Here is a 16,794-nt window from a genome sequence, read left to right on the forward strand (position 1 = left end):
TGAGCTGAACTTGAAATTGTAAAATATATTCCTCTCTGAGCTACCACACGTGCCAAAACAGAATATTACCGGAAAAGCAACTCTGAGAGGCTAGGTGATTAAAATGAATGGACTACCCAGCCAAGCTAATGCTGGAAACAGAAACAGAGGTCAAGAACTTAAAGGAGGAATCGTCCAAAGTGTGCAGTCCTGGCTTACTTTGTTTCTCTTGAAGTCCATGATTTAAATGTCCCCTGACTTCAGTGGGAACAAAGTTAGACCCATGTTCAGTGCATTTACAAATTGGACCCTGAATGACCATATTTTTCCAAGGGGTATTCATACTTTTGCAAATGCTCAAATTGAGTTTGCCCCAACACTGCTGTATGTATAGAATAATCCCAAGCAGCTACTGTTCTTGAGTTTAAAAGAAGGACTCAGAGATACTTTCCCAAAGTCTCACTATGAGTCAGTGGCTATACAAGACTAGAACCTAGGAGTCCTGACTCCTTATAATAAAGAACAAAGGGACAACCAATGAAAATGACATTTCAAAGACTTAAGAAGTGAAAGGAGATATTTTATTTTCCATATTAGCCTTTGGAATTCACTGCCTCAACCTATTACAGAAGTCAAGTGCTTAGTAGGGTTTGAGGAAGTATTAAGTGTTTACATGGGTAATATAAGAATCCAGTTACGTTAGATAGGATAAAATATAAGGACTAGATCTTCATGCTTGAGGGCATAAGCCAACCCCTAACTGATCAGGATTAGAAAAATTTACCCTGTGAGCAGGTTACTTTGCTATAGGGTTTTTGTTCACCTTACCCTCAAGCAACAATTGGAAAGAGGTTTATCATGTATGCTAGACCGCTTGCATGACACTGTACACAATTCCAGATTTCCAGGATGTGGTCTGTCTTCTGCTAATCAGAAGATTCCACTGAAGTACCCTTCACAAAGTTATTCAGTCGAACCAGCCATCAGGAGCAGTTCCATCTGAAGTTATAATAAAAACGGTATTAGAATGAATGTTCTCGGGCAGATTATTTAGACACTGGCTGGCCATTTGTAACCCAGCCTCTTTTAAATTTGCCATGGCCATGAGCTTTATAGCTGCCCTCATTGGGCTGGTTGATGTCTGATCATGCTAGTATATTTCTGCTAACACAACTAAAACAGAATGGTTCTTTCTATGACACAGGTTATATAGAAAAAATTTGCAACAGTCCTATATTTTTAAACAGCTCTACTCTGGTTTCTGCATACCAGTGAGGACTCTAACAAGCAACTGCACCTGTCTGAAAAATTTCCCAATATCTTTGTGGTGTTTAATAATTTTCTTTCCAGGTATCTGTCATAGCAGGTACCATTTTCTCCATCGGTCAGTGTCATTCATTTTAAGATTAACTTTATGTATCTTATAAGGCTGCATGCTTGCTGATCATTTATCTTTGAAGACTTTTCTCCCTCTAGCACTGGACCTCAGTGAGTTTTCATGGGAATATAGAAGGGGGAGATATTGATTAAGGGAGATTTCACAGTCCCCTGTTAGAATCCTAACACTCCAAGGAGCAGGTATGAGCAACAGCAAAAAGTTACACAATTGGGTGCCTTACTTTGCACACCCCTATCAATATTTGGACACCGAAATAACAATGGCTTGATGTTTAGCGCTACTGATGTTTCAGAGGTGCCTCTATATGGATCATCTGTGAACATGTCTAGGAAAAAATAAGTGTTTTCTATGCCTGAACTTGTCTGAGTTAGTAAAATGCAATAGGATCTAAAACTGTTTTTCCCCCTTGGGGGGTGGGGGCGGCGAGGGAAGGCTACTACTTTCCCTTTTGCTCATCAGAATGACAGTACATCAGCCAAACTCTATCTCCTAACCTATGGAGCGTGGAGGATAGGGGAGAGGGGAAATGGATGTTCATCTGCCCCTAGATGGGCAGAGCTGGATCCAAGAACAGGGATCCCCAAGACTGAAAAATTTCTGCTGATGTCACATTACTTCCCTCCCTAGCTTGTATGTTGTAATGACCACCTCCTGTTTATCAGAGATAATCCCTTTCATTTAATTCGATCAAATAACAATCCTGTGTACTGAGCCTCATAAAGTACAGTCTTCGCTGTCTTATATTTTACAGGAGATGACACTGGCTGCATTTCTTTACAGGGGTCACTTTTACAATTCTTCTTGGAGTGGGAAGAATCTGTTAGCCACACTATACAGCAGGATGGAAGAGAAATACATTTCAAAGTTACCTAGGTTTCTTCTTAAAATCAGATGAACAGAGGGGGAAAAAAGGACTAAGTAGTGAAAAGTTACTGAAAAATTGCATGAAAGTAGCGGGGAAAAACTTCAGATGTTCGTAAGATCCTGTTTGAAAAAAAGTGGCCAACTCCTAAGGTTCAATTACCAGGTTCTGTGATGAGATCTAGGCTGTTACAGTCCTTTTTAAGACACTAAGCATACTGGGAATTGCCTGCTTCTCATAGTCTCGCTCCTAAAAAAAGAAGAAAGGTCTTTTCCCATCTACATTAGGTACATAGGAATTGCTATACTGCATCAGACCTCTGGTCTATCTCGTCTAGTATCCTGTTTCTGACCGGTTAGTCCCTGGTGCTTCAGAGAGAGCTGTAAAAACCAGAGAGTAGGTTGTTATAGTATAATTTGTTCATAGGAAACATTTCTGCTTAATATCTTTAGTTAGCAGTTGGCTGACACATTGATGCATGAGATTCTATGTTGTATGATGGAGCCTGACCCTGAGAAAAGTAATGCTGAGAAACTTGATGGACTGTACTGCTCCTAAAAAGGGATGAAGAGCTTCAAAGAAGCACAGCATTTTCATGTTTGTTTAATTATGAATGTGGGCATTAATAAAAATAATTGTACCTTTTTATCGTGAAGCCAGCATGGGGTTGGAGAAAGCCAAGTGCTGAACAATAAACTAACACAGTAATTAATTATTAAACGAGAAGAGGCCCTGTGCTTAAATAAAACATCTGCAATAGCAGTGAGAGAGAAAAACCACAAAAGGAAAACCCTCCATAAAACATCAGCCAGCAACATATATACCCTACTCCCAATATCCTGGCCCCATATCAGCAAAGTATCTAAGCATGTGTATAAGGTTAAGCACATTAACAGTCCTGTTGACCTCAGCATTGGCCATATGTTTAAGTACCTTGCTGAATCAGGCGATAGAATCATAGGTAGATGGAAAAGATTAGGCCTTGCCTGGTTACAATTAAATTTTGTTTTTAAAAAATAACCTCTATGCTTAAAGTTTGATTTTATCGTGCACATCAACAAATTAGAATGCAAGCCACAACCATCTCACCAGCTCCACTGCAGAATCTGGCCCCAGTCCTGCCAATCATAGAATGCAGGCTATTGATTACACTGGTGCTCCATGTGTTCTCAGCAATAGATCTGCTTGAAAACTATCATTTATTTTTTCATGAAAAAGTAAATAAAAAATAGTTTTCAGTTAAACTTTTCACTAAATTTTTGAAATGTTGCAAACTCATTTTTCCAGCAGAAACTTGGGGGGGGGGGGAGCCATTTTTCATCAAAAGTTCCCACAAAACATTTTTTACCAGCTCTACTCCACAGACCACCTCTGTCGTCCTAGTTGAGGACTTGAAGTGCCTCTGATCACCAGTAGGGGGAGATAAAGCATCAAACTTCACTTGCTTGTTTTTTTCTCTTGAAACTACCCAATGTATACACAGATTCTCTATATGAGAAGGGTTGGGGAAATCAAAATTCCCTCCCTCTCTCCCTCCACTTTATCTTTTTGAGGTCTTATAATAAAAAGGCCTTGTTCCAAACAAAACCAAAATCTAGTCAAAAACTGCATTGTCTACTCACTGGGACTGACTCCTCACAAGTCTCACTCTGCCCCTTACACCAGCAGAGTTTAAATTGTTGCATTAACTATAATTTATTGTATACATTCTCCCTATGTACAATACATCTTGCACTGTATGCTATATACACACAGACTGCACTGTGTATAGTTTACACATATACCTTTTAACTATAAATATACTTAGTCACATGCACAAACTCTGTATATGCATGAAATACTGCTGTCTTAACAGCATGTCATTATGTCAATGTAAGGATAAATATGAGCATAGTTTTTTGTAAGCTCAGCAATAAAGTTATTGAGTGATATTCTTCCCGAATGCTAGCTAGAGGTGGTGTTCAGCAGGAAGATGCTTTAAGCTGTACTTACTGTTACATAAAGTAGTTCATATGCTTTATCACATGTTAGGACCTGTCAAGCTCATTTTTAGACTGGACGTTGATGTCCTCAAATAGTGTTCAGTATGCATTTGTTTTCTATCTACACTGCACCCTTCCTCTGAGGTTTTTCTGGAGAGTTAAAATGTTAGAGTTGTGGGTTTTTTTCTGTTGGAGCCAAGTCTCTGTGTTGAATAATTTTTTGGAATTGAGTTCAGAGCAGAATTGTATATCACTGGTACTCTGGTGTCAGTTAGCCTTGCACTGGTGGTTGACTCACTGAAAACTAGTAGGATCTTTACAAGAGGGGAAAGGCAGATTGATGTAATCTATTGATGTAATGTATGATGATGTAACATTGGTGGTCCTACCCAACAGAGATGAAAAACTACGCCATACACACAACAGACTTTGAATAATATTAAGGAGCAAGTTTCCTATTCAGACTAACCGTTGATCTCCTTTGTGAAGCACTTTGAGATTTGCGGATGAAAAGCACTATATAAGATCTAGGTAGTATTATCGAAAGGAAATGAAAGGTCGGTCTTCTAGCTCATCCAATTTTGTCTACATTTTGCAGTACATGAATACATACCATGCTGAGGTCAGAAATTCCTGCAGCAATCAGGGTCAGGAAGGCTCGCTCTGTCCTTGGATCATTGCTCCGCTCAGAGAAATGTGGAAAACAAAACCACAGTAAAGTACATTTGTCTTCATCTTGACTCTGCGCTCCATTCACAGCTGCTAGCTGAAGAGAACCTTTCTGCCCGATGGAGAAATTCTACGGTTTTGCCATGAAAAAGATCACAAAAGAACAGATGTCATCATGATGTCTTCTATGGGCAATGCTATGCAGATCTAAATTACTGTGTTTACTACACAGATACTACAGCTATGACCACTTGATAGCTGGACAGATAGATTAGGTGGAGAGACAGAGAGAGAGAATTTTTAAAAAACAAAGGTTCTGAGGTAGTCAGGTTCTAAACTCCATCAATGAAACCTGGAAAAGAGGGGGAGAGGTTTCAAAACATGGGCAATGGTGTGGAAATTCAAATGCACTTGGCATGTTTCTGATTTCGCTTACAACCGGGTAAATCAGGAATAGCTCCATTGAAATTACTCTGCCAAAAAATCCTTGTGTAAATGAGCTCACAATCAGGCCTACTGTATCTGTGGAATGGATGGAGAAACAGTCCGCCCAGACCTCCACCTCTTTTTGGCACAGAGCCCAAGCTGAAGGTTTAGGCATTTTTTGGTGGTGGTGGGGTTTTTTTTGTTTGTTTTGGGAGTAGGAGGGGAGTGATCCATTTCTTTTACTTCCACATACTGGTCAGGACCCAGAGGTACTTAAGGGCCATGCTCTCATACCTTAGCCAGGTCAATTTCAAGGGCTTTATATAAGCATCTAAGGTGGGAGTCTGTGCTGTACCTATACCAGCCCAAGGAAGGAGGGGTAAGGAGGCTTAAAGTCACCCTTTAAAGCCCACCCCTCCCTTGCCTAATTCTGAGCTGCCCAGGGGCTTGTCTAAGTTATGACAACCTGTCCTCCGGCTGCCCTCTGGGTCACAGCATTGCACAGTGTGGCCCTACCCTGACATACCCCTCCCATCCCTAGCCACACCCTTGGCATGCCTTAGATCAGTGGTTTTCAACCTATGTCTAAGATGTCCGAAGGGGTCTGCACCTCCATTTGAAATTTTTTAGGGGTCTTCAAATAAAAAAAGGTTGAGAACTACTGCCCTATATACAGGAGCTTGTGAGCGGGTCCTGTGGGGATGGCAATGCCTGCATCAGGGGAATCCTCCCCTGGGTGGAACTGGGAATTTTAGGGCCCCTTGAGGCTACTCCAGGCCTTTTTCTTGGCACAGAGGTGCTGGAGCAGGGTGAAGATTTCACTCTCAGACATTTGAATATGATCCCAGGTCCAAACTTGACCAATTCTTTACTCCCTAATTATAAGCTATCCAAAGCTCTAACAGATCCCAACAGTAGACTATTTTGAGTTGAGACTTATTACAATTTTCACTTTAATGCTGTTGTCTAGGGGTTATTGGACAAAGTCTCAGTTGTAGGTGTACAGCCTGCTGGGTTGAATTCTGCTGGCTTATGAGTTGAGGTTTTAAGTTTAATACAATAAGATGGATACATTCTTCAAAGCATTATTTTAAGCATCTATTTATTAAAGTTGAATTGCACATCAACTTCTGTTGAAAAGTACACGTGACATCCATATGAATAGCAAGTGAATTCACAGTGATAAGTGCTTATTTCTGTTTGTTTTTTTCAGAGCTGCCAGATCCTTTGAGTACAGTAGGTTAAATGAATTCTCAACCCTCTCTTTAATACAATAAACTTTGTCAGATGTTATTATTTTTTGCTGTGTGCAGTACCCAAAGAGTAAGATTTGCATAAAAGCCACATAGATTCTGTGAGCATTTTAAGTAGGATGAAAACACACTGGTTACAAGGAGAAACTTAGCAAGGTAGATTTTATTTAATCTAGCCAAATCAGTATGTAATGATAGGCATTAAAAATGTCACTGAATTCAGTAAAGCATTATTATTTGCATCCACAGAGTAAACCAAGGACAATACCGGTCAATTTCACCTAGAAGCTGAAAATACAAAGTATGTGGAGTCTTCAGAGATGGACAGACTGATTCTAGTTACACTCCTACTCAGGGAGCAAACTCCCACATTTAGCCAAGGCTGAAGGACAGAGAAATCAGACAAATATGCAGGATCTGAAACAAAAACCTGGATTGTCACCAGCAGCAGGGCTTCAAGAAATTGATGCAAATACCCAGGCATCCTATTTAAAAAAAAATGTGCTGAACACATGCAGCTCCGAGAATGCTCAGATCAGATACACGAGCCCCATAGAACATATTGCAATAGAAAACCTGCATCAACTCTGCAGCTAACAAAGAATTCACTGTCATCACTCAATAGTTAGGGTACTTATTTATATGGCCACCATTACCATAGTATCTGAGCACTCTATAATCTTTCATGAATATATTCTCACACCACCCCTGTGAGGTAGGGTAGACCAAATAGTCCCACTTTACAAAGGGAAAATTGAGATACAGAAAGACTAACTTACCTAAGGAGTAAGGAATTGCACCCAGGTCTTTAGAGGCTTAACCTAATGCCCTAACCACTAGACCATGACCAGTCACAATTTTAGGGTAGCTGTAGGGAAAACACTTAGCTCCTTCTGTTCAGATTTCTCCTCCTCAGATTTCTAGAGTAGAATCTTCATAAGTTGTAGCAGTACAGGACCTATGTCACATGGTTGAGCAGTTCAGATTCTATCGAGTGGAGGGCAGTGGTGTGAACACAAGCCAGTTTACAACCATTTTCTTTCTAGGAACATATCATCTCGCCCATTTTGTGGTGATCTACATGTTTCATTAAAAAGGTCATGACTTTAAGTGAACAGGACCTTTGCAATAAGCATCATCCTGCACATTGCAGAAACCAGGCAATGGACATGCAGTTAGGAGGCCAGATTGTGAGCAAGGTGGAAAGCAGTACTAAGGAGGGAATTGCTTGCAGAGGAAAAGAAGAGACTGAATCAGCTGAATATGATACCAAGCCAGCAAATGACTTCATTAACAGGATGAGGAGAGACAAATGGCAACAAGTAAGAGACACAGCCAGCAAGACAGATAACAGATGGGCAAATGTAATCTTGAAATGAGCTGTATATTAGTGACAGAAAAGCATAAGAGACCTGGACAGAAGGGCAAGAACTGGGGCCCAGTATGAAGGCAGAATTCCCTGGATAAGATAAAGTGGCCATGACACAGCAGTGCCCCCCAGCGAGCAATGAAGTTGTGGGATCAGCTGAGGATGATCATGAACACTTACTGTCGTGCTCTAAAGTTGTTGTTTTCCAGAAGGCTGCAGTACATTGTTCACTTTAACAGGACCAAAACAACAAGCAAAATCAAGGGAGAGCTCCTTTTCCCTGCAACTCAACTGTCCCAGTCCCATCTTCACCCATTCATTCATTTTTACTTCTGTCCTTGAGAACACTGACAAGGACAACAAGCCTGATGGGACTTGAACTGAGAAAGGACAGTCATTCTCTCGGTTGTACTAAAGAGAAGCTTTCTAGGAAAAAGGAAGGTTGTTGGCATGGTTGAGGTGCTGGCGTGGGACTCCAGAGATCTGGGTTCAATTCGTGGCTGTGTTACAGACTTCCTGTGTGTACCCTTGGGTAAGTCATTTACTGTTTGTAGTTTACTAGCACCAACAGGCCAGTGTGCCAGGCACTGTACAAAGAGATGGCCCCTACCCCTAAAAATGGAGTCTTAATCTCTCTGTGCCTCAGTTCCCCCTTCTGTAAAAACAGGGATAACAATAATTCCTTGGTCCCACCGTATGTCTGTCTTGTCTACTTAGACCTTAAGCTCTTCCGGTCAGGGGGTGCCCCTGACGATGTATGCATAGCACCCAGCACAGTGGGGCCCAGGTCACAGCTTGGGCCTCTGTGGTGCAATTGTACACCCAATTAAGGTAATAGCTGCCATAGCAATAATACTGGCAGCTCAGTGGCTGAAAGGGAGAGGGTTAACACAGGCAGTTAGCAGGGGGAGAACAACACAGCTGTGTGCCCTCACTGCAGGGATTTCCAGGAAGCATGGCTGAGTCCAGCTGGAGAGAGTTATCTGTTTCCACAGGGAACTCTAACAGGTGAATGAGCTGGGGATACTAGTAATCTGCTCCCTTTTATCCTAAGGACTATACCAGATTTCGGGGAACTGCCAGAGGGTCCTATCAAACTCTATGATGGACTGTTGCCTAAGAAAGTGGTGTGCAGGGAGACAAAGTAAGATGCATTTAGGGTTCACTTGGGGGAAGCTTGATGCAATCTGAATCATCTAAGCAAAGAATGGAAAAATTCCTATGGCTGGTGGCTTCCTGCAGTATTTCAGTTCATTGCACACAAGATAATGAAAAGCTACTGTTGTATGTATTCTGTACTATTTTAAGCCAAATATCTTTCTTTTCTTGATGGGGGGAGAGAGAACTATATCCAGAATTCCATAAGCTTTCTATTCTCTTTTTTAAAGTGTGATTATGTAATCAGCAAGGACTATGAAAATAGCCTCAGAGACTCCACATTCTCTCCCAGTGGTTCTGTGTCAAACACGCTCGCTTTTCTCTGACTTTTACTGCAAACACTGCCCAGAATCTGGTAATCAAACTAGGTTCTTTTGATTTCTTATATCAGCAGCAGTAAGGGTACTTAAATTTTGCCATAGACAAAATCTACTTTTTCAGTTATCCGTGACTTTTATTTCAGTTTAAGGAAAATACAAAACCAAGAAAGAACAAAAATCAAGTCTATGAGGGAGAAGCCAATGCATGGACCTCTAAAATGTTCTACCTGGCAAAATGGCTGCAGCTCCTGTTGATAGGTAGATGCCATGGAAATATATTCAGTGGAAACAAAATCATAAGTTACACAGTTATAGTTATAATAAGATTCTGCAGTCTGAACTGATAGTGTTAATGACTATCATGATATCAAGTTTAAGGCTTTGCACTCTTTGATTGTGAGCTTTTGGGGGGCAAAGACAATGTTTTCCTTTATGTTTGAAAGTGACGAGAACGTAGTGAGTGCTACTGCACACAAAAATACAAACCCCAGATTGCGGACTGCTTGTGGAGTGAGGTACTGCACTTCGTGGACAGGACAGCCCAATCTGGTCTGCAGTAAATAACAATGATTCATGAGTGGTAGCAGAAACCTCTCTCCCTCCCACAGCAGTAGTGGCTTCAAGGCTAGGAGTACAACAAAAATTAGTTTTTTGCTAGCACAGGCAGCCGATGTCTATTAATCTTAGTACTTATATGGGCCCCAATTACCATAAGTATTTGAATGCCACACAGTCTTTCCTGTACATAGCCTTGTGACACCCCTGTGAGGTGGGGAAATGGAATTATCCCCCTTTTACAGAGGCTCAGAGAGACCATGGCTTTGTCTTCACTTCCCAAAAAAGGGGTGTTATCACAGTGAGATAACTCAAGTTTGCTATCTTGCTGCAAGCTTTTTAAAGGTATTCAGGTGCCTAGTGGGGTTTTCAAAAGCATCTTTAGGCACCTCAGTACATTTTAAAACCTGTCCCTACGTGATTTGTCCAAGGTAATGTGAGAAGTTTGTAGTCTATGAGGAAGTCAAACCCAGGCCTTGCAAGTCACAAGGCCAGCACCCTAATCATGAGACCATCCTTACTCCATCAGAGGAAGGGAGATCTGAGAAGTAACATACCTCGCACAGTGGGGTTCCAAGGAGCTTTGATAATACACAAAATAACATAGTCAGAGAAGTGACTCTGCATGCTTTGAATGAAGTTCACCTCTGTGCAGAAAGTCTATGTGCTAATTATGTATTATTTTAAGCCAATATGCAAGTTTTAAGTGGTGCAATATGCCTCGTGCTAGCTCTCTGCACAGGGGTGAATTCCCCCCTTACTGTTTGCTAAGCTTTGTTTTCCTCATTTTCAAGTTCAAGGCATTGAGAAGCTGCCAACAAAAATATGAAAACCTGGGAATTTTATTTGAGGTGGGTGGGGAAGCTAGTCACCAAGTTTGACCTGATTTATTTAATTTTGGAAGAAGAAGAATTATTCCTCTCTGAGCTGATAGAGTTGAAACGTTTATGTACAGGTTATTTGAAATGGCTGAGAAATGAATTCCAAGGGGGAAATAACACTGGCTGCGTAAGGGACATGCTGACAGAGTCTTTGACTAGAATGCTGTTCGCCACCTTAGCAAGCAGCGGCTATGACGATAGGCTGGGAAGGGGAGCTTATCTCACGTGATTAGGGATTGTTTGCTATCCATTAGGGTACAAAAAGGATGAAGTTGTTGTATGTGTCTTTTTTAAAAGCCTGCACTGAACATGTTTCACTCTGGGATTTACTTAGCTCCTTGCTCAAACAGCCACAAGGACGGTCATGTAATTATCAAAAATATGTTTTTGTTTTTTTTTTTTAAAAAACTCTACACTGGAAGAACTTGTGGACCTAACCTGACAGTAATGCTGCTCCTGCTTTGTATGATTTAATGTTTCCTTAAATTAACAGCAACTTTTTAAAATTTAATTTATTCTGGTTCTAATTTTCCTCGACAGAGGGTGATGAAAATCAGATGCACCTGATTCACTCACGATCCACTTTCCCTAGTGTCATTCATCATATGAGAGTAAAGTCCTGGATAAAATCACAGTTGAATACATAGCGAAGCTGGCCAAAAAATTATGAAGATCCTCAAATATTTTAATGATCAAATATCTTTTTAAGGGGGAGCTGTTTCTGATAGTGCCCGGGGTTTATTTTTATTAAAATCTAGTTTCGGGAGTTTTAGTTGATTGTTCTTATTCTCATAAACTATCCCTCTGGAGACATTCCAAAACCAATCAAAGAAAATTGGATACCAGGGTAACTTCCCACAGTGGCTAATCTGAGGGTTCATTTGGTAAAGGACATGGAAGCACGTTGGAATACATGGGTCATTAATAGGGGGGTTTTGTGGAGGGAGAAGGAATTGTGGTTTGTTTGCGAGGGAGGGAGGTTTCTTATCTGGTGACTCCTACACAGATCATTGGCGGTTATGCCGTACAGCGATAACGCGGTTTGTATACATAAGTGAAGCCAAGATGTAACTTTTAGGCCCTGATCCTGCAAACACCTTGTGTACGTGTTTCACTCAACGCCCATTGACTTCAATAGGAGAACTCATGTATTTGGACACTAAGACCTGACCCAGAGCCCATTGAAGTTAGTGGGCTCCCATTAATCTCAAAGGGCTTTAGTTCAGACACTGGGGGGCATAGTATAAGCCTCCAGTCCTGAACCCACAAGCTGATCCATGTGGGAGGAACTGTCCAGAGACCTGTTGGTTTTGATGGGACTCCATATAGGTCACTGTATGGCTCAGTGTGGATTTGGGGGCCTCAATAGCGTTCTAATTTCTCTGGTCCTGGATTCAAGTCTGAAAACAAAGGTTAGGTTGCTGGCTTGTGGGGAGACCAGTATTTAAGGAGAGCCGGTTTTAGTATGTTTGTTTGTAGCTTTAAAAAAAAAAATGCCGAGCCCATATTGCATTCAACTGAATGGCCACATCTTTATTGATATAAGTGTAAATCAGGACGCTGGCATGTGCTTCCCCATAAAAAATAATAATCCTCTCTACAACTGCCCATTAAACTGCACAAATGGATAAATAAGGAACCAAGTGGTGTCACTTATTCATTAACCTGTGGAAACAGGAGCGTGGTGTCATAAATCCGTGGCTACCTCGGATGTCAAAGCTATCGCTAAGTGACCTCGAGCTTCGTGGCTGACAGTGGGGCTACAGCTTGGATCCTCCTGCTTCAAAAGCACAAGCTCCTACTTTTTAAGCTAAAGAAGAATCTCCGCTCAACCCTGTGCATAAAGCCTATGCACCGTTCAAGTCCCCCCTGAGCCATTGTGCAGTTAGGGGAACAACCTGATTCAATCTCTGCTTCTCGAAGGCGTGCTCCATCTTTTTTCAAATCTTTCCCATCGTGTGTACCCCTTCATTTAGCCCTACATTTTGTGTGTATTTATTTAAATTTGCATTCTCTGGCTGTTTTACTTTGTTGTCTGGGATACAGGTTGCATTAAAGGTACGCAGGATAAGGATACATCATATGAAAGTATTTCTAAACAATAACATGGTGAACTAGATAAGAAACCATTATATTTCCGCAAAATGGTGCATGTGTGTGCAGTAAGGGGGTGTTGTCCTGTTACGATAACTGCAAAAGCCAAATATTAATGTTTAGGGCATTGAATCACACCTGTCTGCTAGACCCTGTCCTCCAGCCTTTACCCACCTCATTTGTCTATTTATTCACATGGACCACAATTCAGCAGAGCATCCGTGTTCACCAAAGCACTCAAGCATGCGTTAAGTACTTTGCTGAACTGCATATTGTCTAAATCCTAGCTTGGGAACTCTCTCGGGTAGGGGCTGTCATTGTGGTGTTTGTTTGTATAGTGCTTAATAGAATGGTGCCTGAATCCCTGGGGCAGGGCGTGGCAGTGATTTTTTTTCACAATAGAAATAATAATTAAATCCAGAGTCCATCATTGTTGTAATGGTGGTGAGTGGACATACTCGGGCCGCAGGATAATCTGTCCATCCTCAATGTACCATTACACAGAGCTGAAGGAGAGAACAAAATCATCTGCAGTGACAGCCATGTCCCTAAACCTCTGGGTAACAAGAACTGGCACTTCATTGGTTTATTTGACAGGGGAGAAAATGAAATGGGAGCACCCCACTTGCTTTGTAGCAAAGCCCCCACCATGAGATGATGGATGTAAACATATTTTTCTCAAAGAGAAGGACATAAATGAGAAAAGAATCCTACCCCCAGTTCATGAAGTTACTCTAGCAAGTAGCGATATAAATGTCTTTATATTGTTATTTCCAATATTAGTTTGTTGTTCCTCCATGAAAGCTGATTTATTTGAAATGTTATTACTTGAAACACCCTAATCTTTTTGTAGTAATTCATATACTGGAGATTACAGTTTTGGAAAGCAGCCCAGCTCTGGCTGGAATCCTATTTATGGATTAAAGGATTTGAACAGCATTGCAAGCTAGATCTCCAAATAGCAGGATAATGTAAACCTGGTTCCATATAAAATGCTTTACCTCTGCAATAGCAACCCCATTAAAGGCAGCTTGTCCAACGTCCTCCAACAAGAGGGCTTTCATTACAGTAAAGGAAGATAACTTGCACCCCTGAAGAGCAAGGATTTTTCAGAGCTGAATCTTCCCCTTTTAGATGCCCTGAGCTGCCTTTTGTAGCTCTACTTTCTCCAGGAAGCCATCGTGCCAGCTAATTATAGGATCTTTGGGGTAGATTTGGGAAGATATCTTGTTTCTTTCATGAAATAAGTCACACATTGTCTCTTGTGGGATTTGAGCTACCACAAAAGGCAAACTGTCCATCTTATTCCACCAGCATTCTAGTTTCCACCCATGTAATTTCCTCTGCCCATTTGTCCATAGTGTAATGAAAGAGAGACAATTGGGGTCTGTAAAAAATCTACATATGTCCAAAAGGATCCCAAAGCAATTCCAAAACTTCCTCTGATAGTCAATCTAAACACAGAGAAATAAAACTGAAATGCAGCTCCCTGTGGAGTGAAACATGACATCTGCTTAATAGCCATCCCATAATTGCTGCTGTTACTTATTTGTATAGCACCTCCAGAGCATTGGGTACTTCGCATAGTTTGGGTTGTAACACAAGGCTTGAGTGCCACTGAATTCCTGTCCTGAGGGTTGGCATGCGATGTAATTTGCCACACGTGCTTTGTGCTGCCCCTTTGCACAGGAGTCAATTTGATTATTTTTGCAGTAATGCCTAGGAATCCAGTCATGGACCAAACCCCATTGCACTAGGTGCTGTTCAAACACAGAACAAAAAGACAATTCCTGCCCCTAAGTATAAGAGAAACGGCAACAGTTAAAAGGGGTGGTGGGCTCAATAGGCAATGGAACCAGTGTTCCAGCAGCCTAACCAATGTCAAGCTTTTCATAGGCATCATGGACATAAGAGGGGAGCCGGTGGACAGGGGTGACATGGTCAAAGCAACGAACTAGGAAAATGATCTTTGCAGCATCATTCTGAATGGGGATGAGCAGGGTGGGGTTGCATTTCGCAAGGCTAGAACAAAGGATGTTGCAGTAATCAAACTGGGGGAGGCTGAAAGTCTGGAGGAGAGTTTTAGCTCTGTGGAGGGATAGGGAAGGCTGTATCTTAGAGATGTTATGCAGGAAGAACTTGCGAGATTTGGGCACAGCTTGGCTGTGAGGGGAGAAACTGTCAGGGGAACTTTAGGAAGGCAGGAATGACTGAGGTCTCCCTATCCAGGAAATCTCTGTACGTTCCAGCAAGCTTCTATATGGTGCAAAATCTAGTCTGTAAACAAAGTGGTGGGCTGTTTAATAAAGAGAGGGAAGATAAACCATTTACTAAAAGTTTAACCCCCAACTAACTAACCTTTTTTTTTTTTTTTTACAGTAAACTTAACAAAAAATCAAAGTATAGTTTTACAGAGACAGCATGGTCTGCTGCCCTGAACGTTGAACTGGGAGGCAGGAACTCCTGCATTAGAATACTTCTCTCCGACTGAGTGCCGTGTTAGCCTGGGCAAACCAATTTAACACTCTGGGTCTCAGCTTTCCCCTCTGTAAAATGGGGATAATATCATGTACATCCCGGGAGTGTTTTGAGTATTAATATTTGTACAGGCATTAGAGGGTTAGTAGCTTTTACTTAACCCTTACGTAAAGCTATTATGAAAGGTCTGCTTAACACCTTCCATTTAAAAAGATACTGAAGTAGCATACTACTTGCTATACGGCATATCGTAAATAAGTGTGTTTATAGGATAATATGCGATATGATGTATTTCATGCTATGCTATTTTTGAATGTTTTTAAACGGAGGATAAATAGATCTTTCATGGCGTATCAACTCCGATGGGATAATAAAAATAGTAATTAGTCCATATGTAAAGCTGTTAATGGTAACTTCCTCTGCTAGTGTAAATTGGCCTAGCTCTATAGTCTTCAATGGATGTGTCTGATTTATACCAGATGAGGGTATGCATGCACATGTGTGAGAGTGAGAAGCTTGTACTAAGATTGGTGTGTTACTGTCACTTTTATAAGCATAAAATCCTTTGGCCTTTTTTCTGTTTTGTATTTCCAGTGCAACTGAACATTATTGCAAAGGAAACCATTCTGTTTATACTCCCTAATGCTTTTGTAATAATTCATGGACCCTTTTGATATGACCATGTTCTGGCTGACAGCCCAAGTGTTTAATGGAGTCAGAGACTGAGTTTTGATGGACATCTATACAGCTTTGGATGCTTTTGCATGTAACCAGCATAATACCCCCTGAAAACTACTTCACCTTGGCCCAGAGTAGGAAAAGCTTTCATTGTCAACGAGACCAATTCCCATTTGCCAGCATCACCCTCTCTCTGTTTGTTTAACCAGTGTGACAAAGAGGGGCAGAGGTAAACTTTCCAAGGTTCTGGGCATACTTACTGTCACTACAGGTGTTCTCTAATAGGGCAAAGGAGATAAAATTCACCCCTGTGCCACAGTCCGGTAGAAGAACTGGAACTTAGTGGTGAACAGGCATTCTGGCTTTTCCTCTGCGCAGAGGTGACTTTCAGCCTAGTCTTAGAACTGTGTATGTATGTGTTTAAATTACTTTCTGACTCTTCAAGGTGGTGATCTTATGCCCTGAAGCATGAGGGTTGATTCTTCTTCTTGTGTCCTTCTATCACAATCAGGTTTTTTCCAGTGGTGGGCACATAATACGGCCCATTCTGTATCCCTGGTGAGATCTTCCATGGTGCACGGTTCCTCCAGGAGCTGGCAGAACAGCAAATGTTCTATGGTTTGTGTTTCCCCACAGTCACGTATGTCTGGGCACTGGAATAGCCCCACTTTTGCATATTCAGATTTTGACC

This window comes from Natator depressus, chromosome 21, assembly GCF_965152275.1.
Source record: "Natator depressus isolate rNatDep1 chromosome 21, rNatDep2.hap1, whole genome shotgun sequence".
Classification (NCBI taxonomy): Eukaryota; Metazoa; Chordata; order Testudines; family Cheloniidae; genus Natator; species Natator depressus.